Here is a 21,906-nt window from a genome sequence, read left to right as displayed (position 1 = left end):
GCTATTGAGAGTCACCCATGCTGTTGCATGTATCCCTAACTTGTTCCTTTTTATTATTGAGTACTATTCCACTGTATAGATGCACACAGTTATTTATCCATCCACCACTGAGGGCTGTATGTTTGTACCCAGATTTGGACTGTGATAAGCAGGCTGCTGTAATACTCACATGCAGCTATTTGTGTAAACATTTACTTTTATTTCTGTTGAATACATAACTGAGAATGGGATTGCTGGGTCGTAGGGTAAATGTATGTTTAACTCTATAAGAAACTGCCAAACTGTTTTTCAAAGTGGCAGTACCATTTTATATTCCTTCCGACAATGCATGTGAATTCCATTTGCTCAACATTTTTGTTCGCACTTATTTTTTACTTTTTGGGTTTTTTTTTTCCATTTTAACCAATATTAGCTATGTAGTAATATCCCATTGTGGTTTCAACTTGCATTTTCATAATGACTAATGTTTTACATCTTTTCATCTGCTTTTTACTTGTTTCTCTTGGGTGATATGTCCATTCAGTCTTTTGTTTCTGTTTGTCTTTTGTTTATTTATTTATTTAGAGAGGGAGAGAGAGAATGAATGAGGGAGAGGCAGTGGAAAAGGGGGAGAGAGAGAGAGAGAGAGAGAGAGAGAGCGCGCGCGAGAGAATTCCAAGCAGGCTCCGCACTATCAGCACAGATCCCCATGTGGGGCTCAAGCTCATGAATCATGAAATCATAACTTGAGCTGAAATCAAGAGACACTTAACCCACTGAACCACCCAGGTATCCTCTGTTTGTCTTCTTAATATCGAGATTTGAAAGTTCTTTAACTATACTGGATACCATAACTTTCATCAGACATTTGGGTTTTTTTTTTTTTTTTATTCAGACATGTATTTGGCAAATATCTCCTAGCCTAACAGACTGATTTTTGTCCCTATCATCAGAAAATAAATTACATTTAAAATATATTTGAATGTAGGATATCTGGGTGGCTCAGTCACTTAACTGTCCAAGTATTAAATTTTTTCTTAATGTTTATTTATTCTTGAGAGAGAGAGAGAGCAGGAAATAGGTAGAGGGTGAGAGGGAGACCCAGAATCTGAAGCAGGCTCCAAGGCTCTGAGCTGTCAGCTCAGAACCCAAAGTGGGGCATGAACTTACGAACCAGGAGATCATGACCTGAGCTGAAGTCGGACACTTAACTCACTGAGCCACCCAGGTGCCCCAAGCATCCAACTCTTGATTTCATCTCAGGTCGTGATGCCAGGGTCCTGGGATCAAGCCCCAAGTTGAGCTCCATACTGAGCATGGAGCCCACTTAAGAGTCTGTCTCTGTCTCCCTCTGCCCTTCTCCCCTGCTCTCCCTCTTGCTCTTTCTAAAATAATCAATCAATCAGTCATATTTGAATGTATATTTTGCTGACTTTTTGCTCTGAATTCTTACGAGTCCTTGAAGGCTATTTATTTCCCAGTATAGTTTACAAAGATACCAGCACTATTATTAGGTTTTAAATAGGTTATTTGTGCAGAGGTGACATATCTCATGGTTTTTTAAAAATTTTTTGTTTGCTTGGGTGTACAGGGGTGCACTGCTGCTTAATTAAAGTGAGAAAGCTTTAGATTTAAAATTACCTGCTTACAACTGATCATGTAGTGAATTCACTGGTATTGCTGTTGAACTGCTTCTTTGGAGTGAGTACTGTGTATGCTTGACCTTTGTTGTTACTTCACTGAAGGAAGAAGACCATGGCTGATGAAGAATGAAATGTTCTCTTGTTCACCACATTACCGAATATATGTATATATATATATTTTTTACAAATAGTTTATTGTCAAGTTGGTTTCCATATAACACCCAGTGCTCATCCCCACAAGTGCCCTCCTCCATGCCTATTTCCCTCCTGTCCCCCCCCGCCAAACATCAGTCCTCAGTTTGTTCTCATCATTCAAGAGTCTCTCATGGTTTGCCTCTCTCCCTCTCCCCCACCATTTCCCTCCTTCTTCTCCCCCACGGTCCTCTGTTAAGTTCCTCTTAATCTTCCTATACGTGCAAACATATGATATTTGTCCTTCTCTGCCTGACTTATTTCGCTCAGCATAACACTCTCAAGGTCCATCTAGGTTGCTACACTTGGCCAGATTTCATTCTTTCTCATTGCCGTGTAGTATTCCATCGTATAGGTAAACCACATCTTCTTGATCTATTCATCTGTTGATGGATACTTAGGCTCTTCCCACGTTTTCGCTGTTGTTGAGAGTGCTGCTATGAACATTGGGGACATTACCTAATATATATTATCCAACAATTATTTCTTTTAAAAATATGCTTAATCACTTAAAAAAGAAAAAGTCACTTATAAATTGATCATAAGGAACCAAGAGACCAAGAGGCTTTGATTAGTTGAAGCTCATCCAGAAATTAAGGTGGTATCTCCACCTCACGCCAGTCAGACTGGCTAAAATGAGCAAATCAGAGAGCTCTAGATGCTGGCGAGGATGTGGAGAAACGGGCACCCTCCTACACTGTTGGTGGGAATGGAAACTGGTGCAGCCTCTCTGGAAAACAGTGTGGAGGTTCCTCAGGAAACTAACAATAGAACTCCCTTATGACCCAGCAATAGCACTGCTAGGAATTTACCCAAGGGATACAGAAATGCTGAGGCATAGGAGCACATGTACCCCAATGTTCATAGCAGCACTTTCCAACAATAGCTAAAACATGGAAAGAGCCTAAGTGTCCATCAACAGATGAATGGATCAAGAAGATGTGGTTTATCTATACCATGGAATACTCCATGGCAATGAGAAAGAATGAAATCTGGCCATGTGTAGCAACATGGATGGACCTTGAGGGTGTTATGCTGAGCGAAATAAGTCAGGCAGAGAAGGACAAATATCATATGTTTGCACGTATAGGAGGATTAGGAGGAACTTAACTGAGGAACAAGGGGAAGAAGAAGGGCGGAAATGGTGGGGGAAAGGGAGAGAGGCAAACCATGAGAGACTCTTGAATGCTGACAGAAACTGAGGACTGATGGATGTGGGGGGGAGGGGGGATGGGCATGGAGGAGGGCACTTGTGGGGATGAGCACTGAGTGTTATGTGGAAACTAATTTGACAATAAACTATTTTAAAAAAAATAAATAAATTTAAAAAAATAAAAATAAAATTATTTGCAAAAAAGAAATTAAGGTGGTATCTGAAATGATAATGTATTGAGGGCAAGAGACAGGGGACAGGGTTGGGTAATGATTCCTGAAACTTACATATAAACCCAATTTCATGAAGTGAAGTTTTCTTCTGTTGTGAAAGATGTTAAAAGCTTGCATTTTGCTTTTTAAAAATGGGGAAGTTCATCACCTCCACTTTATCTCCCTGCCCATAGTAAATGGGTTAAAAAAAATCTTTAACCTGAAAAGGGAAAACAGAGGAGACAGTAGAACATTTTATTTTTTTAATTTAAAAAAAAATTTTTTTAATGTTTTGTTTCTTTTTTTTTAATTTTTTAATGTTTTTTTAAAATTTTATTTCTGAGAGAGAGAGAGAAACAGCATGAGCAGGGGAGGGTCAGAGAGAGAGGGAGATACAGAAGCTGAAGCAGGCTCCAGGCTCTGAGCTAGCTGTCAATACAGAGCCTGACGTGGGGCTCAAACCCACAAACCATGAGATCATGACCTGAGCCGAAGTCAGTTGCTTAACCAACTGAGCCACCCAGGTGCCCCTGTTTTATTTATTTCTTAGAGCAGAGGAGGGTCAGAGAGAGAGGGAGACACAGAATCCGAAGCAGGCTCCAGGCTCCGAGTTAGCTGTCAGCACAGAGACTGATGTAGGGCTCCAACCCACAAACTGTGAGATCATGACTTGAGCCGAAGTCAGACGCTTAACTGAGCGACCGAGGCACCCTGAGAGCATTTTAGAAGCTGGAAAACCGGTGGTCGGTGCTAAGTGAGTTAGTAGATCCTAGAAACTCAAATCATAAGTTACATTTGACAAAGCTAAGAACTAGATTTTTATCACAATAATGTGATACTTTAGCAGTACCAAATACCTCTTGAAACAAGAATTTGGAGGTGGAATTTGAAATAGATAGATGATGGATGGAGGGATGGAGGGATGGATGGATGGATAGATAGATAAGGAGGATTCTTTGATTATCAGTTTAAGAAGCAATCGTATCCCCAGATTTTTCTCTCCCAACTGTGCAGATGGGTGATTGACTTACCCCTGCACTCACCTGACAAAGATGGGAGGTTTATTCTATAGAGAGAATAAATTAGTGGTCTCTAGGCTCCTCTATTGACATCAAGGAACGGTACTAAATAGAGGTGGTTAAGGGAAGTGTGCAAAGTGGATGCTGAGACCTTAACTTTACCCCATTCACCACTTGGCTACCGAAACACTAGGTGATAGACATTCTCACTGAGGGCAGTATATTGCTAAGGACTCCTCTAGAGAATCTGACCAGCCCAAGAGGAAAGACCTGAAGATAACATCAGAGCTTCCCCCAACAAAGTAGCCCAACTGGATTACCCAGCAGTGAAGCTCATCTTTGATAAACTAACTATATATAACATTCCAGATTCCAGTCAGGTTTGTAGATACCCAACTCTTAAAAATGAATAGTTAAGGATCACCAGGCCTAAGAAGTTTCCGATATGAAGGAGATCAAGAGAGTAAATAAAAGACTAGGCAATAAACTATTCTAATATTCCACAAAAATAAAGATGAAAGTTTGTTTTCTCTGTATTCTCAAAGATGAGAGCATTTAGAATCATGAAACAAAAATGTAGACTATAAAAAAATAATAAAGCTATTATAAATTATAAATATGGTAGCCATGATAAGTATAAAAATCAGAAGGGTTAAAAGATACAATTAAAAACATTACTCAGAAAATCAAGAAGATAAAGATAGTGAATAGGAGAAAAGATAAAATTAAAGGAATGATCCAAGAGTTTGAAAATTTGAACAGTAGAAACTTCAAAAAGAGAGAACAGAGAAGAAAGGAAGCATCGATAAAAGAATACAAGAAAAATCCATAGAAGTAAAAGACGTGAGTTTACATATTGAAAGGGTCAAGGAAGGCTCAGCATAGTAGAAGAAAAAAGACCCATTATTAGAGACATGTCACTGTAGTTAGTCAGTTCACTGGGAAAAATGAAGATCCTGGATGCTTCCAGAGAGGAAAAACAGGTCACAGCAAAGGATAAGGATTCAGAATGACTGTGGACTTCTCAAAACAACGCTGAAAGCTAAAATGCAATGGGCCATGCATTCATTCTTCTGAAGAATTATTTTCAACACTGAACTCTTTATCCATCCAAGCCATTAAACAAATGCCATAAGGGCAGATAAAACATTTTAAAATGTCTCAAAACACTTATTTGTTGAGGCATTTAAAATGTCTTATTTTAGAGATACATACTCACATATCTACAGATGAAATGATACATTTAGAATTTACTTCAAAATAATCCATCTGGAAAGGCTTGAATTGGTGGAGGATATAGATGAAATAAGAATGACCAAAAATGTTACTTGTTAAAATTGAATAGTGGTGTGTGGGGTTTATGATCCTATTTTTGCATAGGTTTGAAAATTCTCATAATAAAAAGTAAACATGCAAATCCACATTCTACAGAGCTTTCTTTTGGAAAATGTACTTCATGAAAACAAAGAAGTATTATATAAAGAGGATGATATGGTAGAGAACATTGTTCTCAAAGTGTGATCTCTAGGCCACTAGCATCAAAGCTAACTGTAAACTTGACAGAAGTACAAATTCTTAGGTCCAGCCGCAGACCTAATGAATCAGAAACTCTGGCTGTGAGCTTTAGTATTCTGTCTTCTAGTGATTCTGATATATATGGAAGTTTGAGAACCACAATCCCCTCCCCCTCCCCCCAAAAAAGCTGTGCTCAAGTAAAGAATGGATATCTCATTTCTCTTAACTGCTTGTTCTCTGGACTTAGATATTTGATCTGACATTTAAATGAATGGAGTTATAATACATAAAGGCAGAATAATTGCTATCAACTGTGCTCTTGGTGTTAGCAGTCTGAATGCACAATGGATGTGAAAGATTCAGACTTTGGTAAATTGTTAAGTCAGGTGATTGATTGTCTCAGAAACGGACTAGATATGATTTGAACATATGCACATCTACTGTATATCAACCTGACTGCTGGTCTGACTGGCACCTTGACATTTTCTGCCAACACCGTTCATTGAATTTTCCATTATCTAGAATGTCTTTTTCCCTCCTCCACTATCAAAAGCCTGTTTTTTCTCTGCGCCCAACCTAAGCCACAACTTTTCAACAAACCATTGCTCATCTTTTTGTCTTAACTATAAGATTTTTTAAAAAGAAAACATGGACTTGTGCCCTTAGGTGGCTCATTAAGTTAAGTCTGACTCTTTGATTTCAGCTCAGGTCATGATCTCTCTCTGCCCCTTCCCCATTCTCTTTCTCTTTCTCTCTCTCTCTCTCTCTCTCCAAATAAATAGACTTAAAAAACAAAACAAAACATGGACTAAGCACCTGCTAAACATTAGGCTAAGTGTTTTACATGTTACCTCCTTTAGTCATCATCATCATCATCATCATCATCATCATCATCATAATCTCCTTATAACCTAGCTAAATATTGTCTTATATATTTAGCCTTTTCATATATGTGCCTTTCCCTTGGTTTGTGCCTTTGATTTTTATTTCAAGAGGAATAGTAATCGCCCACTTCTGTTTCATGGTAGAAGGATTTCCAGTAGCCCAGTGGTTTGCAAACTTCAGTGTGCATCTCGAAGGCTTGTTAAAATAGATTCCAGTTATATTTGCAAGTTCTATGTAAAAGTGAAATTTTTTTGAAAGACATGAATATTTTCAAATTATTAAATTGTTTTTGATACTTAGAAGACTTGGAAAGAATCAGTTTTAGAAACTAAATTAAGGTCATTAAGATATGCTTTGATCATTAAATAATCAGGGATGCCTTAGTGGCTCAGTCAAGTTAAGTGTCCAACTTTGGTCCAGGTCATGATCTCATGGGTTTGTAAGTTTGAGCCCTGTGTTGGACTCTGTGCTGACAGCTCAGAGCCTGGAGCATGCTTCATATTCTGTGTCTTCCTCTCTCCTCTACCCCTCCCCAGCTCACACTCTGTCTCTCTCTCAAAAATAAACATTAAAAATTTTTTTCAATAAAAATAATTATAATCAAAATAACTTCTGGCAAAGCTTTATAACATTCTACTAATATTATCATTACATAAATGCATATTTGTGGCTCTGCTATCACATTATTTGAATAAGAGTTCCTTACTGGGTTGTTTTTCCCAGGGCCTAACACAGTGCCTGTGCAAAACCCTGTCAGTTGAACTATAGCAAATCTTTATATTTCTTTTTTTTTTTAAGTTTTTATTTATTCTGAGAGAGGTAAAGAGAGAGAGAGAATCCCAAGGAGGCTTCGCACTGTCAGCACAGAGCCCGATGCAGGCTTTGATCCCACGAACCACAAGATCATGACCTAAGCTAAAATCAAGAGTTGAATGTTAGCCCACTGAGTCACCTATGCACCCTAATCTTTATATTTCTGATGTGGGTTTGATTTTCAGAAGTCACCAGAAATTATTCAGAATTATTAAATAATTGAAGCTAAATAAAGGTTTTGGGGCCAAAATATGGCTTAGCCAGAGTGCAGCATATAGAAAATATTCATTTATATTAATTTGCTTTCTAACACTTCTTTCTTTTAGTCTGTAGTAGCACAGGTTTAACATAATTGAAAAGATGCAGAAGTTTGCTTTTTATGATTCTTGGGACAGGTAGGTGATCCTGTTTTTAATGGCAAACCATTACCAGTAAAATTCCACTATGCCAAGTCTACATGGGATTTGCAAACATCATGGGAAAAGATTACAACTTCATTTTCACTACCTTTTACCTGAAATTTAGCATTTTCTTTATTAATGTAGTCAAAAATCACAGTACATTATCAGTATCTGTGACTTTTTCACCAACAGAAATTATAAATACCATCCCATGGCATTATTGACATACTGTGGATATCTCAAAATATCTCTACCTGCTAGCAATTTGTTAGTATAAAATAACACATACAGGGGCACTTCGGTGGCTTGCTCAGTTAAGCACCTGACTTTGGCTCAGGTCATGATCTCACAGCTCATGAGTTCAAATCCTGCATCAGGCTCTGTGCTGACAGCTTAGAGCCTGGAGCCGCCTTTGGATTCTGTGTCTCCTTCTCCCTCTTTCTCAGTCCCTCCCTCGTTCATGCTCTGTCTCTCTTTCAAAAATAAATAAACATTAATAAAAATTTTTTTTAAATAACACGTACATATATTAGTATATCTTAAATTTTTTTTATGTTATGTAATTGGTTTTCCTTAGAATTATATGTGTTCTGCTTTTTGAAGTTTCTGAAAGTTTCATCACATTTACACAGGAGTGTTTGAAACCTTGCATTACACAGGGCTGCACAGAACATTTTTGTAGCATTAGAATTTTGTTTTGAGTCTGTTGATGTTTTCAAGTAATTTAAGACAAAAGAATTAATACCTAAATTTCTAAATTTTTTCATGTTTATTTATTTTTGAGAGGAAAAGAGAGCAGGGGAGGGGCAGAAAGAGAAGAAGACACAGAATCTGAAGCAGGCTCCGGGCTGGCAGCCCAGAGCCCAACGTGGAGCTTAAACTCAGAAACCGTGAAATCATGACGTGAGCCAAAGTTGGCCACTTAACCAACTGAACCACCCAAGCGCCCCAATATCTAAATTTCTAAAGTGAAATGAAGTATTTCAGGCCCAGTGAAGAAAAGAAAATTGATTACACTATCCTTTCTCTGCTGGGCTTTAGGCTTTCTTGGGTTTTGAAGTTTTACATGTTCTACCTTCTTCTTAAATTTCATTTCTTACCAGACTCCCTCCCGTCATGCTGCACTTTTAGTATCTTATTTAGCCTTGCTCTTTCCTGCCCATAGATCTTTATATGTGCTTTTCTTGCTGTCCAGAATGTTTTTTTCTTTCTTCCTTTGTCCATTCCATTACTTTCTTGGAAAACTTGACCTACCTTAGATTACTTCCTTTTAATATAGACTTTCTCAACATGATGTACCTCTCTTACTTATGGCTTTTACGGTCGAAGTTTTACATTTCTTGTGTGATGATTTGGTTAATGTGAGCTCTGCAAAGTTAAGGACCATGCCTGTCTATCCTCAGCATTGTATCCTCAGTGCCTCAAATAGTAGTTGGTAAGTCATAGGTGTTCATAAATATTTCATTGGTTGCTTGGGTTACGTGGATAAACAAACATGAAAGGTTTAAATCATTGTTGTCCAGTAGAAATAAGTGAGTCACATATACAAACCACATAAGTAATAAAAAATTTTCTAGTAGCCACATCAAAAAAGGAGAAACAAGTGAGATTGATTTGTTATATTTTGACTTAATATATCCAAAATATTGTCATCCTAATATACAGTCATAAAAAATTATTACTAAGATATTTTACATTCTTTGTTTTCTACCAAGTCTTCAAAGTCCAGTGTGTATTCTACACTTAACAGCTCATTTTAGTTCAAACTAGCCACACATGACTAATGACTACTGTGTTGGACAGCACACGTTTCGATGTCAAAACATATTAAAAATTAAGAAATTGGGGGCTGCCTACATCATGGTCCAGCCTTTATCTCAGGGTAAATTTTGAAAACAGTAATTTTGTTTATTCAGAAATATCCAAAATTGAGGTATATCAAGCCAGTGTGTTAAATGAAAAAAAAAATGAATACTTAATATATATGTAACAAATATATAATTTACTTTCCTGTATATTTTCTTCAAGATTTGTAAGTTAGATTTACAGATGAAAAGGGAAAACACAGTCTCTTTATTGTAGGATGAGTCTGGAAAGGTTCTTCTCGCAAAGTATTACTGTATCTTAAGGAGTATGATGCCACCAAATCACATTGCCAATTCAAGTTGATACCGTTTGTACGACATCCTTATTTCAGAGACATAAAGGTTATATGTGTGGCTGGAAATTTTCTAATGGGTGAAATGAGGTATTTGAGTAGAAATCTCAAAGAAGAAAATGGATGTGGTAAGAGGTGACATGGTAGGAAGGAGCAGCAGTTGTTAAGCTCCTCTAGGGCTAGTTGAAGGAATGTAAGGAGGCCTGTGGGGCTGGAGGCCTGGATGGTCTATAGAATAGACAAGGGGAAAGTAGTAGGAAAAGAAGGTAGAGAGGTACGCTCGTGCTTGTATAGAGCCTTGTGTGTCCTTACAAGGACTTTGACTTTATATGCTGAGTGAAAAGGGAAGTTATTGGAAGCCTGAGCAGTGGAGTGATTTGATCCTTGTAATAGGATCACTTTTGGCTACTTTGTTAAGAATAGATTGTAGGAGGCAAGGATGGAAGCAGGAAACCAGAATTACTAGGCAGCCTTAAGAAGGTATACACATAATCCAGGTGAGAAATAGCAGTAGTTTGGGTCCCAGTAGTAGTACTTATGAGACGTGATTGGATTCCAGATTTATTTGGGAGGTACAGCTGACAAGGTCTGCAAATTGGCTGATGGATGTCTTCTGAGGAGTCAGATGATTTCAGGTATAAGCACCTGTAGGTTACCATTTACAGAAATGTAGAAGCCTAGAAGTTTGGTGAAGCAAATCAGATGACCAGGTTTAGATATATTGAGATTCCTCTTAAACAATCAGAAGACACAAAAGAGGCAATTAAGTAAAAAATGTTTGGTGGTCAGGGAAAGAGGACCTGGTTGAAGTTATAAATTGTGTATGCGTACACATGAATGTGCATGTGTCATGTGGTATGTATGCAAATTTATCTTTTGATCCTCGCATCATTGAGGGGGTAAACATCCCCCCTCCCCCCAATCCGGTACATTTAATTTTTTACTTTAATATTAGTGATTTTGTCAAATGTTAGATGACATTTGCCAAACATTTGTCAGATGTGTGGCTCCTGGTTAACAGTGGGATAGAAGGAGGAACGTTGTAAGGAAAGAGACTTTTTTGTATCACTTTTAACTATTACTTGAAAATAATTTTACATAAAAAGTTGTAAGAGTAATGCCATAACTGCTGTGAACACTTAGATTCACCAGTATTTTAGTGTTTCTTTTATCATGCTCTCTAGACACATGCACACATGTCTTCTATCTTTCCCTAGTTACTTGAGAGTAAGTTACATATATCATATTTCTTTTCCTCGTAATACTTCAGTGTATAGTTTCCAAGAGCAGAGATATTCTCTTTGTAGGTATAACCATAATACAGCTAGCAAATTTGGGAAATTTCATACAGTAATATCTTTCCAATTTAAAGTCTGTATTCCAGTTTTGTCCATTGTTCAGCAGTGTCCTTTCAACATATTTTTTCTCTTCAGTATAAAATTCAGTCTGCAGTGTGAACTGCATGTAGTTGTCATGTTTCCTTAGTTAATTTTAATCTAGACCAATTAGTTCCTTAGCCTTTCTTTGTCTAGCATAACATTGATACTTTTGAAAACTATGGGCCAGTTATTTTCTAGAACATTCTTCTTTTAGGATTTGATGTTCCTTTGTGATTTGATTCAGATTATGCATCCTTGGCAAAATATACTAAAATGATATGGTGTCCTTCTCAGGATATATCTCACCAGAGGCACAGATGTCTGTCTGCTTTTGTTATATGTAAATGTTATAGTTAAGATTTGAAGGGTGGGGGAGGTGGACAAGAGTTCTATAACTTAAGAGGAAAGTTGGAAAAAACATTGCGTTAAGCTTGGTTCGTTACTTGCCACTAAAACTCTTCTAGCTTGATTCTCCTTATTTTGATTCTCTGCTAAAACTTTCAGATTATCATATGTTTCTAGGTGGAATTCTTACAAGGAATGCATTTAACAGAAAATTGAAATGTCTGCTTACCATAGCGTTTATTCCTCCTTGTAAATCATATGATACATTCATTGATACATATGTTCATTGTTAGTTTCTACATTTACATAGCAATGTTTTCATTCCTTAGACTGTGGGGACTTTACCAAGATCACGCCATCTATGTTAGATTCTGAATATAACCAGCTGGCCTGCTTTAATAATGCCTCTGTCATCAGCCTGTACGAGTGATCATAATCTCTTGTAATCCACTTTGGACATTTTGTTGAATATCTTTTTATTTTTCCCTTTAATATCTTTAAATTTGAAATAATTGTACTATCACAGAAACTTGCAGAAATGGAACTCCCCCCACCCCCTCCGGGGTTTTATTTATCCTTCATCCAGTTTCCCTGCATAGTAAGATCTTAGATAGCTGTAGTACAGTCAAAACTCAGAAGTTGATATTGACACAACCCACAGACCTTATTCACATTTTACCAGGTTTACATGTACTTATTTGTATATATGTCCGTGTGCATGCATGCACGTTTGTATGTAGTTCTAGGCAGTTTTATCACTTTCATAGATTCTTGTAAACACCATTACAATAAAAATACAGAACTCTTTCATCACCTCAAAGGTCCCTCATTCCACCCCTTTATAGTCACTCCTATCTCTCTCTTCTCTCCCTCCAGCCTACTCTCTTTCCTAACTCTGTAACCACTCATCTTTTCATCATTTCCATAATTTTATCATTTTGAAAATTTTATATTAATGGAATCATATAATATATTTCCTTTTGAGGTTGGCTTTTTTCCTCAGTATGGTTTCCTTAAGATCCACTGGACTCTTGAATATATCAATAATAAGTTTTTTTATTGCTAAGTAGTATATGTACCATAGTTTGTGTAACAGGAGCTAATTGAAGTACATTTGGTTTGCTTGCAATGGAGGGACTGTTACAAATAAAGCTGTTAAAAACACTGCTGTGCATGGTTTTGTGTGTACCTTAGTTTTCAGAATTTCAGTCTCCATATTCAGTAAATAAATATTTTTTCAATGCCAGTCACGGGCCTAGGTCCTGGCTTATACTGATGTACCTAACAGGGCCTCCATTGTACAAGTCTTTAATCACATATGTATGTAATCACACATGCCTCAACAGCATGTTTGGGATCACATTGTACATGTGCTTTTGTAACCTCTTTATGTCTTCCTGCATATTAATTTGTCATATTTCTAAGCTTTGGCAATATGTTTTTGAATGGATATCTTCTACTCCATTAGGAAACAAACATTCGCCCTTTTTGGACTGCTTATTGTATCCTTCAGAGGTCCACTCACGGAACCAGAAGTCACTGTAGGTATTTCAGCAGAAAGTGTTTAGAACTTAAAGAACAAAAGAAAAACATTGTGGGTAGTGCATAGGTAATAACTGCAGGAACCAGCTTTTGCTCCTTGGGCCAGAGGAATGAAGGGACAAGGTTGGAGTTATTGGAACTTAGAAGTTGGAGGGAGAGCCCTGCAGAGTTGGGAATTGGACTTCTCAAGAAAAAGGATTGTCCACTGATGCTAGTACCAGTATCACAGGAGTCTTGTGGGGCTAAGGCTTAAACCTCTGAGTTGAAGGGACTGCCTGGCTAGTAAGTACTTTCAGAAGCTGAGGCTCAGGCATCTGGAGTTGGGCATACTCTTCTTCTGCTGTCTCAGAAGCTTAGAAGAAATGCACTGTGCCACTGGGTCTCAGGATTCTGGAAGGAAGATTATACCCAGTATAGTTGGTACTAATACCTTAGTAGTTTGAAGGGGAATGCTCTAGAGCTCCACTTCACATATCTAGTAAGTGGCCCTTGCACAGTTGATGCTGGTACATCACAGGTAGCTAGATGAGGCTAGTTCAGCAGGCTCTAAAAGAAGCTAAAGCCTGGAACTGACTGGCAGTGCCAGGACTAAGGACCTTTGCTGGACAAATGTTGATGGAGACAGTATACGAACAAAAACACAAGTTTTTTCTACCTTCCTTCTGGCTTCCAGTCTCTGTCTAGAATGGTGCCCATTCTGGCAGAACCTAACAAAGGAGGCTAGTAGAGGAGAAATGTATTTTGCAGCATCCCAGTCCCAGTAGTGCAAAGTAGTATAGAAGGGTGGATTTAAGAGAGACGGTATGGTTAATAAAATGTGACAAGCTCATTATAAAATGAGCTTTTAAAGAATTCCCTACTAGAAGTCTGAATAGGTCTTCCAGTGAATCTGCAAAAGCAAGATTCTCATTTTCCCCTCTCACCCCAGCATCCCTCCAGCCCATCAACTCCCCTTAATTATTACATGACTACACATATTATATTCTATATAATATTATTGTATATCATACTATTGCATATTATTAATTATGTATTATGTAATATGTATATTATACATTCTGTTATATATTGTAAATTTTTATAGATATGTTGTATATTATTATATAATATACATACTACATATGAATTAGACCTAGCTAATCAGGCTGCTGATACACACTCTCCCCACCCTCTACTGCCCCTTGTCTCCCGCAGCCCTACCTTGATTGTGAATTAGGATCTTAAAGAGAAGCAGCAGCAGGAAGTTTTTCTTATGATAATATTGGCAACTACAGCATCCAGTTTCTAGTAGCAGCAGTGTCAGTCAGTAGTGGTTTCCAGGGTCCAGAAGACAAAGTGGCCCTGTCCATACAGATGACACCATGGAGTGCAGTCTCAGAGTTCTCTTTCCTAGTCTCCCCTGGCTCCTTTCCATTTTATGACCTTGTTTATTTCTATTTCTTAGTAATATGAGCTGCCTGGTACCTTCAAAAGAAACTTGTTCAGTGAGCAAGAATCAGTTTCTTTTGTAATTTATAGCACTGTTTTATGTACTTTATTTGAATCTGGTAGGCTTTATTTATTTCCTGGTTGAACAAAAAATTTTAATATTTTGCATTTATTTGTAAAGAAGTTAGATGCTCAGGTTAGATAATTTTGTCTTTAACCTCAATGAGCATTGGACAGGATATTTGGCAATGAGTAGAATAAGGGTGAAATCTCCCTTGTGGTCGTACTAGGTGTCTCAAACCAGCCAGGCATCTTCCTGACCAACAGAACCTGAGAAAGGTTCTGATATAACCAGGGCTGATGGAAAGTGAAGAGGGAATCCACAGAGGAGAGGCCCAAGAAGGGGAACTCAAGAGTTGTATAAAAAGTTTACCCAAATCTCTGGTTGACTCCTAAACCATGTATGTGTGAGACAGGTAGAAAGTGGTCTTAAGATGTGATCTGAGTCACTGCTGTCAAGGCAGAGATGTGGAGGAGCTAAAACTGCTTTAAAGAACATTTGCCTTTTTCTTTTTAGCTGTAGATACCAGGAGAAGGAATGTAGTTAGTGAGAAAATAAAGAAGAAAAAAGAGCCAGAGAAAGAGAACCACAGATGTAAAACTCTGTCCAAATTTGTACCTGACCCCTCATTTGTGTGTGTACAGGCCAGACTGAAAGTACACTGAACTGAGACCCTAGCTGCTGCCCATTGAACACATGACAGAATTAGCAATTTGGGTCTGAGCATGTTAATTGCCTGCTGACAAAAACAGAATTTTTCAGAATATAACAGAATCCAGAGTTCACAACCTAACATTCACAGTGTTCACGGTCAACTCAGAATTACTCAACATTCAAAGAGCCAGGAAATTACAACACATTCTCAAGGGAAAAGACATGAACCAATGCCAAATTCAAGATGAGCAAGACGTTAGAATTATCTGATGAAGCTTTTAAAGCAGGTTGTATAATTGTGTGAGGTAAAAGAAAATGGGCTTGTAATAAATGAAAAGGTAAGCCATTTCAGCAGAAGAAAAGAAAATATATAAAAGAACCAATGGGAATTTTAGAACTATGAAGAATGATATCTCAAATAGAAATCATTCCCTCTCTGGGACTTAAAGTAGATAAGGATGACAGAAAATAATCAGGATTTTAACTATAGATCAAAAAAGGCATTCTCTCTCTCTCTCTCTCTCTCTCTCTCTCTCTCTTTTAATGTTTATTCATTTTCGAGAGGGCGGGGGTAGGAGTGGAGAGAGAGGGAGACACAGAGCAGACTCTCCAGGCTCTGAGGTATCAGCACAGAGCCCGAAATGGGGCTTGAACTCACAAGCCATGAGATCATGACTGGAGCCACAGTTGAATGCTTAACTGACTGAGCTACCCAGGCGCCTCCAAGAAGTGATTCTTAACCTAATTTTTGTTTTGTTTTATTTCACATGGGCAGAATTAAATGGATTCTTAGGAATCTCGAGAAAGAAGAGAAAGTGAAATATATGAAGAAATTATAGTAAAACTTTCCATATTTGGTGAATAATATAAATTTATTTAAGAAACTCAATAAACAGTAGGACAAATTGAAACCTAACACATCATAATCAACTGCTGAAAACCAAAGATAAAAATCCTGAACGTAGCTAGAGAAAAAATGATACATAAATGGGGTACACTATTTACGCTATTGTATACTTCTCCTTAGAGATCATGGAGGCTAGAAGACATCTTATAATGGATTCAGTGAAGATATTCTTTAAAAATGAAGTGAAATAAAGATATTTTTAGATAAAGGAAACCTTGTGGGCAGATGACCTATACTACAAGAGATGCTAAGGGAACTTTTTCAGGCTGAAGAGAAATACATGAAGCAAACTGAGTTCCTAAAGAGGAACTAATGAAGAGCATCAGAAAAAGTGAATATGTATCCGTAATTATAGGATTATTTTTTCCCTTTTAATGCTTTTAAGATAAAGAAAATCTGAATAAGCCAAGGCCTAAAAACCTGAGTTAATAACTCCCCAAGAAAACCTGTCCATAAATTTCCCTGGTATGTTAATGTTCCAGAGAAATAATCCCAGTCTTCTACAAACTCTTTCCAACACTTGTGTAGTCAGTGTAACTGAAACCTAAACCTGATGAAGACATCACAAGAAAATTAGAGCTCTATGGTAGACATAGATACCATATTCTTTTATAAAATAGTAGCAAATCCGTAGTAGAAGGATTATGTATAACTTTTAAGCTTTTGGCTAAGATCTTGTCTTGTATCTATTCTTATCAGTTTAATGTCTGATGTGTCCTCTATGCAAGGGCAGTATAGTACATGGAGATTTGGAGCAGGGAGATGAAATAGGAGGTTACGCCATCCAGTCCTCACATTGACCTTGTACTGCAGTGCCTCCAGGTGTGTTGTAACCCCTCGGGACCAAAAAAAAAGGATTATATATAATTACCAAACAAATGCACTTCATTTCAGGAATTTGAGGTTAATTTAATGTAGCAAATCAGTCATTGTAATTCACCATTTTTTAAAATTTTATTTAAATCCAAATTGGGTAACATATATTGTAATTATGGTTTCAGGAGTAGAATCTAGTGATTCATCACTTACAAAAAACACCCAGTGTTCATCCCAACAAGTGCCTTCCCTAATGTCTCTCACCCATTCAGCCTACCTTCACCCAACACCCCTCCAGCAACCCTGTTTATTCTCCATATTTAAGAGTGTCTTGTGGTTTGCCTCCCTGTTTTTATCTTATTTTTCCTTCCCTTCCCTATGCTCATCTGTTTTGTTTCTAAATTGTACATAGGAGTGAAATCTTACGATGTTTATCTATCACTGGCAACTTACTTTGCTTAGCATAATAAATTCTAGTTTCATCCATGTTGTTGCAAATGGCAAGATTCCATTTTTTTATTCCATTGTACAGTAAAACCTTGAATTGTGAGTAGCTTGTTCTGTGAGTGTTTGACAAGACAAGCAAACATTTTTAATAAATTTTAACTTGATAAGTAAGCATTGTCTTGCAATACGAGTAGTACGTGACTCTCTGCATTGCATGATCACAACTGAGCCAGTGGTTCTCCCTTTCTCTCTTGCTGTGGGATTGTGGGAGATGGTCTCCCATGCTTGGATACTCAGTCTCATGCCATGGTGTTTGGCAGAAATCAGTGATTTTTCAAAACATTGGAAGATGCCCACAACTGGCACTAGTGTAGTTTTCGTCACTTCAAAGCACCTGTGGACAGTCCCTTGATTTTCCATACAAGAGTAAGCTTAGGAATGTTTTGCTTCATCCTAGGTCAGGCTGCCGGCAGATACAGACATTTTCCTCTGCTGCCTTATTGCCAGTTAGATTAAATACAGTATATGACAAGAGTATATTAATGCTGTAGTGTGGTCAACATCCGTATGAGCATATACAATGTCCTCCATGCAGAAAAAGATTCCACTGAGCCAATAGATAGTAGTAATTCCATTAGTGATAGTGAAAGTTGTCCTACACAATAACCCTCCTCTCTCTTGTCTCCCTTACACCAGCCACAAAGGTTTTCAAAGGTAAGTGCAGGTTGTTTATTTTTCTTTATATTTTGTATTTTATTATTTTGTATTATAGTATTATCATTTTTATATGGATATTTTAGGGTTGTAGAACAAATCCTCTGAGCTTCCATTATTGCTTATGGGGAAATTCACTTTGATATACAAGTGCTTTGGAATACAAGCATGTTTCCAGAACAGATTATGCTCACAAACTAAGGTTGTATACCCCATCTTTATCCATTCATCGATTGATGGACATTTGGGCTTTTTCTATAATTTGGCTTTTGTTGACAAACACTGCTGTACACACTGGGGTGCATGTGCCCCTTTGAATCACCATTTTTTTTATCCTTCAGATAAATACCTAATAATGCAATTGCTGGGTCATAGGGTAGCTCTGTTTTTAATTTTTTGTTTTGTTTTGTTTTTTGAGAGAGAAAGCACGAGTGGGAAAAGGATAGAGAGAGGAGATAGAATCCCAAGCAGGCTCCATGCCATCAGTGTGGAACCCAATTTAGGGCTCTATCTCACATACCATAAGATCACGACCTGAGCCCAAATCCTGTAGGATGCCTCATCAGCTGAGCCACCCCCTCTTTTTAATTTTTTGAGGAACCTCCATACTGTTTTTCCAGAGTAGCTGCACCAGTTTGCATTACCACCAGCAGTGCAGGAGGGTTCCCCTTTCTCTGCATCCTTGCCAACTTCTGTTGTTTCCTGAGTTGCTAATTTTAGTCATTCTGACAGGTTTGAGGCGATACCTCATTGTCATTTTGATTTGTATTTCCCTGATGATCTAATTCACCGTTTTAACAAACTAAAAACAAAAATTCAAAACAAATTTCAGTAGATCGAAAAGCTTTTAACAACATCCCAATATGCATTTAAATTGAAAATAAAAAAGATTCTTAGGGAACCAGAAGTAGAAAGGAACATCAGCCTAATAAAGGGCATCTACAAAAACACATAGTTTAACATCATGCGCAACAGTGAAATCTTTTATGCTTTTCTCCTAAGATTAGGGTCAGGGAAAGGATGTAGCCCTTATCACTTCAATTTTAACTTTGTGTTGGACATCCTGGTCATCTCAGTATGGCAAGAAAAAAGATCTAAAAGGGGATAAAGATCAGAAGGGCAAAAGGAAAACTATTTGCAATGGCACCAAGGTTTTGTAGATTTCTTTAGGTGTATTATTCAAACAATGTTGGAAATACTAAGTGAATTTTGCAAGAATATAAGGTTAGTATACAATTATGAGATCTATTATATACTATAAACAGTGAAATTTTAAAAACAATTCCATGTACAGTGACATAGCATTACTTGGGAATCTGTCTAGCATTGTGCATTGTACCTGTATAATACAAGCTACTTGAGATTATGGAGATAAATTAAAGAAGACATGAGTTACTAGAAAAATGTCCATGATTAAGAGGTCACACTTTTCCATATTAATCTATAGAAAAATGTATGGAATTCCTGCAACCTGGTACTCAGTGTGTCTGGAAATATATATATAAATGCAAACTACCTAGATTAGCCAAAATAGGTTTTCAAGGGGGAGTAAAGTTTGAAGACATATGCTACATGATTTCAAGACTGACTATTGAGCAGCAGTAATTTAGTGTTTTTGGAGTAAGAATAGACTTTTTTTTTTAAATTTACATCCAAGTTAGTTAGCATGTAGTGCAACAGTGATTTCAGGAGTAGATTTCTTAAAGCCCCTTAACCATCCCACCTCCCACAATCCCTCCAGTAACCCTCTGTTCTCACTATTTAAGTCTTGTATGTTTTATCCCCCTCCCTGTTTTTATGTTTTTTTTGTTGCCCTTCCCTTATGTTCATTTGTTTAGTATCTTAAATTCTTCTTGAGTGAAGTCATATATTTGTCTTTCTCTAAGTTGGCTTCGCATAATACCCTCTAGTTCCATCCACATAGTTGCCAATGGCAAGATTTCATTCTTTTTGATTGCTGAGTAATATTCCATTGTGTGTGTGTGTGTGTGTGTGTGTATACACACCACATCTTCTCTATCCTTTCATCTGTCAATGGACATTTGGGCTCTTTCCATACTTTGGCTGTTGTTGACAGCAGTCTTATAAACTTTGGGGTGTGTGTGCCCCTTCAAAACAGCACATCTGTATCCCTTGGATAAATACCTAGTAGTGTAATTGCTGGGTCATAGGGTAGTTGTATTTTTAATTTTTTGAGGAACTTCCATACTGTTTTCCAGAGTGGCTGCACCCATTTGTATTCCCACTAGCAGTGCAAAAGAGATCCTCTTTCTCTGCATTCTTGCCAACATCTATTGTTGTCTGAATTGTTAAATTTAGCCATTCTGAGAGGTGTGAGGTGGTTTCTCGTTGTGGTTTTGATTTGTATTTCCCTGATGATGAGTGATGTTGGGCATTTTTTCATGTGTCTGTTGGCCATCTGGATGTCTTCTTTGGAGAAGTGTATTCATATCTCTTGCCCATTTCTTCACTGGATTATTTGTTTTTTGGGTGTTGAGTTTGAGAAGTTCTTTATAGATTTTGGATACTGTCCTTTTATCTGATATATTATTTGCAAATATCTTCTCTCATTCCACTGGTTACCTTTTAGTTTTGCTAATTGTTTCCTCTGCTGTGCAGAAGCTTTTTATTTTGATGAGGTCTCAGTTGTTCATTTTTGCTTTTATTTCCCTTGCCCCCGGAGACATGTTGAGTAAGAAGTTGCTGTGGCCGAGATCAAAGAGTTTTTTGCCTGCCTTCTCCTCGAGGATTTTAATGGCTTCCTGTCTTACGTTTAGGTCTTTTCATCCATTTTGAGTTTATTTTTGTGTGTGGTGTAAGAAAGTGGTCCAGGTTCATTTTTCTGCATGTCGCTGTCCAGTTTTCCCAGCACCACTTTCTGAAGAGACTGTCTTTATTCCATTGGCTATTCTTTCCTGCTTTGTCAAAGATTAGTTGGCCATACATTTGTGGGTCCATTTCTGGGTTCTGTATTCTGTTCCATTGATCTGAGTGTCTGTTTTTGTGCTAATAGGATTTTATTTTTAAGTAATCTATAAATCCATCGCAGGGCTCAAACTTCAAACTCCCAGATCAAGAGTTGTGTGCTCTACTGAGCCAGCCAGGTGCTCCAAGAATAGACATTTAGATCAATGGAATAAAACAGAGTCCAGAAGTAAACCCAAGCATGGACGAGGACTAACTGGACTTTGCTAGACTGCTGGTGAGAACATAAAATGGTACAACTATTTTTGGCAGTTCCTTAAATGTATAGCTACTTTATAAGTCAGGCATTCCACTCTAGATCAGGAGAAGTGAAAATATATGTCTGTACAAAGATGTGAATTTTCAAAACAAATTTATTCAAAATAACCAAGAATTGGAAGCAGTTGTCTATCAACAAGTGAATAAATAAGCAGTATAAAGTTCTTTAAAGTTTTAGTTGACTTTCTTTGAATTTCTAAGTCTTCTTACACACTGTCCCCTGAGTTTAACCTTTTAGATAATATTTCATTCTACTTGTGCTAGCACCAGAGAAATCTCTTCTAAAGCATACTGTCATACTCTTTTAATCCTGACTTTTGGGTCCTTCCAGAACTCTGCTTCTGGCATTTTCCTTATTGTCTTCCTGGAGCGTCCCTTTGCTTCTTCTTTTCATGGATCT

The 21,906-nt window shown here is 37.4% G+C and overlaps 1 protein-coding gene and 1 non-coding gene across 4 annotated transcripts in view; both read left to right on the top strand.

Annotated features, from left to right (window-relative positions):
- Positions 1-21,906, top strand: part of CERT1 (ceramide transporter 1) — a 107,816-nt gene that overhangs the window by 13,987 nt on the left and 71,923 nt on the right. The window lies entirely within an intron of this gene.
- LOC120240742 lies at positions 16,935-17,124 on the top strand. Its single transcript, XR_005530712.1, has one exon. It is a non-coding gene; the product is annotated as a U2 spliceosomal RNA (small nuclear RNA).

Source organism: Hyaena hyaena, unplaced genomic scaffold, assembly GCF_003009895.1.
Source record: "Hyaena hyaena isolate Hyena2069 unplaced genomic scaffold, ASM300989v1 scaffold_260, whole genome shotgun sequence".
NCBI classification, from domain to species: Eukaryota; Metazoa; Chordata; class Mammalia; order Carnivora; family Hyaenidae; genus Hyaena; species Hyaena hyaena.
The sequence above is the reverse complement of the archived record's forward strand: the minus strand, read 5'-3'. Positions and strand labels throughout refer to the sequence as shown.